Source organism: Stylophora pistillata, chromosome 2, assembly GCF_964205215.1.
Source record: "Stylophora pistillata chromosome 2, jaStyPist1.2, whole genome shotgun sequence".
Taxonomy (NCBI): domain Eukaryota; kingdom Metazoa; phylum Cnidaria; class Anthozoa; order Scleractinia; family Pocilloporidae; genus Stylophora; species Stylophora pistillata.
In genome coordinates this window covers 52,661,565-52,670,671 of record NC_142520.1, presented here as the reverse complement: position 1 = coordinate 52,670,671, position 9,107 = coordinate 52,661,565, and positions in this window count along the sequence as shown.

Genomic DNA, 9,107 nt, shown 5'->3' with positions numbered 1-9,107 from the left:
TGTGAAAGCCATCTTCCCGAGGAGGCCCTCATTTGATTGTCGCATCTGTAGTAAAAGCCAAGATCAGTGACCGTCACTTTCTACTTATTGACCAGCGATTGATTTGACTATTCAAGCTTCAAAACGTAGACCTTGTAGAACCTCTCTTTTGAGCCATTCCCTTTAAGTGCCTCCATATTAAAAGATAAACCACCATTATTCCACTGAAAAGACTTGACCCTTCTAGTTAAAATTTCCTTCCCCACTTTGGTAAGGTTCAAAGGACGACAGTGAAAACCCCGTGGGTTGCCCCAGATGTGAAGCTGCGAATTAATCTGTGTACAATGTCACTGACACCGATTTAACATTTTTGAACGTGAAAATATAAAAAAAGAATGTCAATTAGTACGCTAAGTAGAAATAATTCGATTGAGTTAATAACCACACCTACTTAAAAAAAGACAAAGTCGTGATCATTAGTGACACTTTCTCTACAATGAATTTCGGGTAGAAAAACGCAAACACGAGGTAAAAAGGTTGCAAGGAGATGTATTTTTAAACAAAAAAACGCGGTGAGAAAGAAAATTTTGATGAAAATACCTTGATCTTGAAGGTTATAACAACTTACTATGGCAGGACAGAGTTGTGGTAAATCCGAGCGTTCTGACTAGTTCTCGCTTGGTCGGGATTTTACCATATGGACCTTTCCGCGGAAGTCGTAGCTAGTACATCAATTTTTGAACCCCCCGTTTGCATTTTGAGCGTTCAGTTTGAGTGCTAGTGAAGTATGATTGAACAGTCTTGTTCGACTGATTATCAGATTTGTTCGATCTGACGTTGAAATCTTGTTTAAAACTCTTGCGGAAAGGTTAGAAGAAGTCCAGCCTCCATGCGCCGGGGATGCCGCACTGGCCTCTTCTTACTCCAAGTTTTGGTTACAGCCTCTTCTTCCTTAAAGTCAAAACAACATTCTTGACTTTCTTCAGTTTCATTTGGTTCCAAATCATATTCACCTCGGTAGTCTGAAAGGATCTGGCAAAATCTTTCTCACCAGTTAGCTCTAAACGACCGTTGAATAATAGTATCGAATCTCCACCAGTTTCACAAATAAAGTTGCTTTTCTTGCATTTTGCTCCCGCTTCCCGCCGACGTGTAGATACCGCTTCCCGCCCCCTGTTCTCCCACTTCTCTCCCTCTCTCGCCCCCTGTTCTCTCGAGCTCCCGCTCCCCTGTCCTCCTCCACCTGCAAGGAAACCACAAATTTAAAAAAAATCTTGAACAACGTGCAGTGCCTTTTTGGCAGTTTGACTAGACCGGGCTTCTGCAACATTTTGGAAAACTTCCTCCAAATAATAATTCTTAGCAAAGAAAACCTGAAAAATGTAATAAAACTGATCTGAAAAAAAGCCTGATTCTGCTATCAGCTTAGCGCGTTATTCCTTTAGTATGGCTGGATAACCCTTCTAGAATGCACCGCATCTTTGTGACACTCTCCTTCATTCAACGCCTAAAGAACAGTAATGCCTGGAACGGGCAATCTGGTCCGATCGCTGGAGGGTGTGTTAAGAATTGGCGCTCGATCTGAAATTAAATCTGATCTACTATAGCCTCAACATTGGTATTGCTGACAGCCTCTAGGTGTTCAGAAATGACTTTACAGCGCGACATTAGGTATCAAAAGCATAACCTTTTTCTCGACACAGCTGTTTTAGTTTGCGAAAAGTTTCTAGCCTAACCAACGCCGGAAAAGATTGATTTCCATTTCCGTGAGTTTTGTAACTAAAATTCTCAATTGGGAAGAACTCTCTAAATTCAACTAAGATTCTTTGTTTGTATTAGTTTACCTTGGTATTCTTCTCTCAGTCATTTTGTACTTTACCTCTGTTTCGTCTTTACCCTGACTTTTGACCCTTTCCTTAATCTTCTTTTTTTTTTTTTCATAATTTTTACCTCTCTTTCCTTTGCCCTGCTGTAGCTATTTGTTTTTTTTTGTGTGTGTTTTGCTTATTAGCTCTTCTAAGTATGTGATATCACTCAATCTCTGTCTGCATGAGATTCCTGCTGCGAAGTTAGCTAGGCTCATAGCGATGACTTATTTATAAGAAAAAAATATCACACTGACAAGTTTGTTAAAAACCTTATTCACGGATATTCATGGCCGCAGAATTACAAGATGGGAACAAGATTGAAATAATTTCAGCATTGGGTGACAATCGCTTGAGAGTGTTTCATCTACACTAGCGTCAGATTGTTTCCCGTCTTCAACGTCTTCGGCAAGGAACATTTGATGTACCGGTATAAATGATTGACTTGTCCTCTTTCAGTTCCACAGTGAAACTCAATCTTACCCTAGAACTTTCTTAAAACCTAAATGTGCAGTGGTCCATAAGGGACATGCCACATTTTTTTTTATCGCGCGATAAATGATAGATTATCGCGCAATAAATGGTAATTATCGCGCGATGTATGGAAGTTTTCCCGTGATAGATGGACGTTATCGCACGATAAATGATAACTTATCGCGCGATAATTTTTTAATTTATCATTATCGCGCAATAATTTATATTATTATCGGGCGATAATATTTATCATCGGGCGATAATTAAACATTTATCGCTCGATCATGGGAAACTTAGGTCACGTAATCGGCTGTCACGCACGATGTTTCCTTGGACGACAATGGCTGCCGCATTTGAGGAGGTATGTTTTGAGGTCACCAGTTCGTTTTATTTACGTAAAAAGACCATTTAGCTGTACGTTGCAATACTGCGACACATAGCTCGGTGAATCAGTACAGTAAACCTTGATTTTGCGAAATCTTACGAGACGCTTTCAGGGATGGCTGTCAGTGTCTGAGAACAAGAGTGGATTATCTAATCTTTCTGATGACATTGCAGGTTTGCAAATTTCTAGAGGGTAGATGTGTCGACAAGAGCGTTGTTGTCAGATTTAAAAAGCCTTTATTAATAATGAAATTAGCCTGCTTTAAAAAATTACTGGTTCGCTATAAAATGTATTCAGTCTAATTTTCATCTAATAGACCGCGATCCGAGCCCGTGGAAATTTTTATTATTGATTTATATTTTGTGATAACTTTTTGATGATTGCATGACTTATACTGTTGTGTTACACTAAAACCTTGAAATAAACTTTCATCAGTTTGCTTATCCTCTAGTCTATACTATATGCCCTCTAGATTTCATTGTCATTGCTCAAATATTCTGGAAGTTACGGAGGTGAAGGGGGGCGGAATTCGCCTCCCTCCCCGGTCTAAAAAGATCCAAAAAAGCCCGGGCCGAATAGGGTCAAATTACTTCGTGTACAGGATTTGTGTCGTCGTTAACTATAGCTTATTGTATTGATTTCCTGATCGAACACAGTGTTAACTACTAAAATGTGCTTGGAATTCCGGAGTTAACCACAGGGTGCCTAATTAGATTATGTCGTAACGTAAATGCCGATGTTGCGATTTTCACAAAGTTCAGCCTGGTTTTTCCGTGCGGAGATGAAAAGCCCAAACTAATTTTTATATCCTCGAAAACAACACTATTTCCACTTATCATGAGCTTAACCTGAACCGATTCTGAGTTATACCGCATGGGTAAAATGATAATTGAAAATTTGCTACGAAATGCGGTATTTGGATTTTAAAATATTGATGATTTTCAAAAGCGTTCCATGGCCTCCAAATTAAATGAAATGGTCCCGTTTACTTAAACCATACCTCGATCCTTCGTATACAAATCTATAAAATTAATATGGACCTGCTTTCTTTTGCGCTTTTTATGAGCAAGTTCATTTGTCTCTACTCAGGGCACTGATAACCGCCATTTCACGGCTACAGACGCTCGTTTTAGTTTTCGTGAATTTCTTAGGATGAAGAGGCATGTCTGGAATAAAAAAAAAAAAAGAACATACAACGTTGCTATGTTCACCATAAGGTGTCTCTGACCGAAATACGAGGATAGTCATTTTTCGGTCGATGTGCCGCCTCTAACGTGGTCTTGAAAAAACATTTGTAGAGGAAGCAATCTTAGAGCTCTTGCGTTCATATTGTGGAGTAGAAATCCAAGCTCCCCCTCATGTGGTTAACCCTCTATCTGTATCTGTGCAACCCAACGGGAAGAAGAGATTAATCTTAGACTTAAGGTACGTTAATAACCATCTTACCAAACAAAGAGTCAAGTACGAAGACTGGAAGATAGCTCTGTCTTATTTCCAGAAGGGAGCGTTCATGATTTCGTTTGATTTAAAGAGTGGCTACCGTCATATTGATATTTGTCCAGATCATCAGACTTTCTTAGGTTTCGCGTGGAAGGTTTCAGGTGGTATTAGATTCAGGTATTTGGTATTTACCGTGTTACCTTTTGGATTGGCGTCAGCCCCGTTTATCTTTACGAAGTGCCTTAGCCCAATCGAAAAATATTGGAAGATCCATGGGATCAGTATTGCTTTATTCCTGGACTACAGTTGGTTAACTGACTCGGATCAAGCTTCCTGTGCAGCGTTAGCGGTCTCCGTTAGATCTGATTTATGGAAAGCCGGTTTTATTATCAATGACGAGAAGTCCCAGGGGACTCCTTGTCAGGTCATCGAGTCGTTAGGTATAGTATGGGACTCTAGTCACGGAACTATGCGAATTTCGGATAGACGCCTGTCTAGTATTGCGGGCTCCGTTCAAAGAATGTCTCAAAAACACTATATGGTGTCTGCTAGAGAATTGGCTTCCCTAGTGGGTAAGATTATTTCCGCGGGTGCAGTGTTTGGGAGCATATCCAGAATTATGACCAGATATTGCTCAATAGCTGTCGCAGCAGCGCAGCATTGGGATTCGAAGTTTACTTTAGATGAGTATAGTGTAAGAGAAATTGAGTTTTGGGAAACCAATTTAGACAGACTGAATTTGAAAAGTATTGTAGACTGCCCATTCAGGCCATCTAAATATGTCGTTTATTCTGACGCTAGTGCCACAGGGTGTGGTGCACATTTAAATGTCAACGGTGAACAGATATGTCATAAGCAATGGGACGTACAAGATTGCGGCATGAGTTAACAAATGGTAAACACCACAGCGCACACTATTGAGTTATGGATGCACGCGGGAGGTTGCTAAGCACGAAAGAAGCGTAAGAGTCGCTCGAGGCGATAGCCGAGAGCGACTCTAGCTTCTTGAGTGCTTAGGAAACCTCCCAAGTACATCCATAACTCAATAGTGTACGCTGTGGTGTTTACCATTTGTTTTATAACATAACATTGATACATTGTAGCTAAAGAGTTCCCTTTTATTTAACAAATCTTACGCGACCAGAAAAAGCAAGCGCGCGCGGAAAAATAGTCTTTGCTCGCGTCAGCAGCGTACACCCATGGGCAAATGGGGGACGCTAAATTGACCAATCAGAGCGCGCGCTTTATTTTGGTTATGTTATAATTAACAATTCTGACAGTCAAAATGCTTGTAGAATTATCCAAGTTGGACGCATGAGGAAAGATCTACAAGTTATAGCCCTTAAGACTTTTCAGTTTTGCGTTGATAATCATTGAAATCGAATTGGAAGTACAATGGATTTCCCGAACTAAGCTTGATAGGGCGGACTTCATTAGTCGTATTATTGATCTAGATGATTGGCAAATCACAACTTCCTGTTTTGAATACCTGGATTATACTTGGGGGCGACATACAGTGGACAGTTTTGCCAATTTCTGTAATAAAAAAATCAACAAGTTTTATTTAAGATTTTGGAATCCAGGTTGTAGCGGAGTGGATTTCTTCGTTCAGAATCTGACAGAGGAAAATTGCCTCGTTGTTCCCCTGGTAAATCTAATCCATAGAACAATTCACTATTTGTATATATCCAAGACTGTGGCTACTTTAGTCGTACCATTCTGGCCTTCGTCGTATTTTTGGCCTATCATTGATAGAAAATTTTTTAGTTTTGTGATAGACTATTAGTTGTTCAGCGGAAGGACTGTTCTGAAGTATGGCTGGAACACCGATTCGTTGTCAGGCTCTAAGAGATTTTTTGGACAAATGTTAGCGGTCCGCATGAAGTTTTGATTGCTTGACCACCGGGTCTCTGTAACTCTTAGGATGATCAGTAATGATTTAGTTGAGATTTGTTTGGTAGGTATAAGGACGCTTGTCCGATTATACATCGACAAGAGGGCGCTGGCCTCGGATTAGGGGAGCACTTTATCGTCTCCAGCTTACATTCTGAGGTAGCTATGTGGTAGTAGAACGCTTGTGCATTCGATAGAAAGGTGGCGCTGGCCTCTTTTCGGAGACCGGTTGTTGCTTTGAATCTTGTATTTTAGTTTGCGGCGTTTCTTTTAAATGTTTTCCGTTCTCTTTTGTCTTGTTTTCTTTTGTTTTCATCCGATGTTTACCACTCAAGGTTATTGGGAGAACATCTCCGACCACGTGAAACCAAACACCAAAGATCTTTTGACCTTTTTAATGAAGTCTAAGGCGGATTCCGCGGTTAAAAGATATACAAAAGAAATCGTCAAGTTCTCAAGATGGTGTAATTTCTCCGGTATTCAGCCGTCGCCTCCTTTCTCGGTTTCGGTTCTAATTGCTTACCTTCACGAGGTATACGGTTTGATCCAAGTCTTATGCAACACTATCGTTGACACATGCAGCCCTTAAATGTTTTCATTTCTTTATTCCTGGCATCATTAGCAATCCTTTGGATGCAGCAACTTGCCATAATTTGTTAGAAGCAGCTAAACGCACCAAACCAGCTGTTTCTAAGAAGGAATCCGTCTCTGCCGATATTATTCAGAAAATCATGGATAAGTATGCTGGTCCATCAGCTAACATTAAGGACTTGCGTTTAGCTTGCATGTGCTCGTTAGGTTTCGTGGGGTTTCTTCGCTATGATGAATTTAGTAATATTTTGATTAGCCATCTGGAATTTTTGCCTAATCATTTGTGTGTGTTTGTTCCCGTGCCAAGAATGACGTTTAAAGAGAAGGGAATAAGGTTTATATTAAGAGATTGTTTAGTAGATATTGTCCTGTTGCACTCCTAGAAAGATACATTCTGATGGCTAAAGTAGATCTTAACAGCAATTTGCCACTCTTTAGACCTTTAAGATTGCTCAAATCTTCCAATACTTACAAGTTATATGGAAGCAAGCTCTCGTATGCGAGATGTAGGGAAGTATTTAAGAGTTGTCTTAAGGACCTTGGCTTCGACTACAAGTTGTATGGCTTGCATAGCTTAAGATCGGGAGGGGCTACATCTGTTGTTAGCAACAGCACCAGCTTATCGGAACGTTTACTTAAATTACATGGTCGCTGGAAGTCGGACTGTGCTAAAGACATGTATATCCTTGAAGACGTATCTGAGAGTCTAGAAATAACTGATAATTTGGGATTGTAGCAGTTAGGGTACCTTAATTGTAACATTCTTTCGTCAATTGTATGAATAAACGTCAGCTTGGATTGCCTGAGCATCCAACCATCATTCCTTTGGTGTTGTATTTCTATAAATAGTATTTAAGGAGAAAATGATTTACGTTTGTCTGAGCGCAGCGAATTAGAACGTAACCATCCCTTCTACTCATCAATGCGTGGTCGCGGGACATGTGAGAAGCATTGTGATATCAATCGAACCTTGTTTGTGAGTTAGGGAGTGTCTACTAGCAGCCAAACAGCTAAATATTTCACCGTCTGTCTTTGATTTCGTCATAATTCGCCGCAGTTGTTGTTCACTTTGCTGAGACGTAAGTATTATGTTCAACACAGATGAGGATTTAGCGTATTTGTGTAAACCGTAGCCTCGCTAGACTCCTGAAATGCGAACAAAGATAATACAACTGAAGTCGTTTCCCCTCAAGTGTTTTTGCACTCATTTCCCGTCAGGTTAATCTAATTATCTGGTATATCCAATACTCTTTCTTTCCCTTTGTATTCTAAGTTTGCCGGGTTCTGATCTGTTGTTCGTACTTTAACGACGCTCGTCAGTTGCAGAGCACTTTCGTCATACGATCTTGCAGGAATCAGTCGATGTTCTGTAACAGACGAGTTGAAGTAGAAACTCCAAGCAACAGCAAGAGGAAAACAGTGATTTTAAGTTATGATAGCGTTTTTAACGGGACAATATTGGAACTGGAATGCACGGGAGAAACTGTCTCTGATCGTGTTGACGTCAATTATGTCTAATCATTATTTTATCTGTCTTGTAGTTGTTGTGCGTCGATTAGTATTCACAACAAGTAATGAGAGCGTTTAAACTGATAACAAAATTTTCGCTTGATTTCCCGGATTGTACTTCATTTAATTTTATCAGATACAAGTTAGAAATGTATTCGCAACCGCCAAGGTCTTTAAAGTAACCAAGTGTTGGCATGATTATATGATCTTCATGCCGTTATAATGTCACTTAGTATTTGATACTTGCTCGCTTTCTGCTTCGGTAATTCACAAGTGGAGTTTGGGACAACTAGGTCCATACAATTCTAGCCAGTGATAATGGATAGAGAAAAAAGACTTATGAAATGTAGAATTTTCTACAAGGAAATTGAGTGAAGTTTTCTCTTGATTTAAGACAAAAATATTTTTATCCACTTGACAGTTTAGGCAATAGCTCATTTGAATAATGTGGAGCAAGATTCTTGACTATTTTGTAAAATTAGTGTAATGTATGTAGTTCTCTCCTGATGCTGAGAGGCTTCCAAGCAAGTTCATCATGTTCCTTTGTGGAGCTGGTTCCCTTCTTAGTTATAAATTAAACATAAACAAAAAATTATTATCGGTTTTCTTTACTCTTTGTAATTAAATTGTTTATTGCATCAACCACATCATTACATGGCATAATGTGTACATCAACTTTGGCTGACCTAGATCTTATGCAAGATGTATCAAATTGAAAATTGTTGTCTCAAAAGCATCATGCTGGGTCACAAACTCTTCAAAAAAGAAAAAAAAAAGAATTAAAAAACAAAAAAAAAATTAAACACAAAAAGGCTCTCATTCTGGTTTTTTGGTATTCCAAACAACGAATTATGTCAGAGAGAAGGACTTATGAAATCAGTTTCTGTTAAAGAATCAGGATCATCTTCTGAGTAATTTTCTGTGTCAATTGCAAATGAAAACAACTTACAGAGGATAAAATGAAATAACAG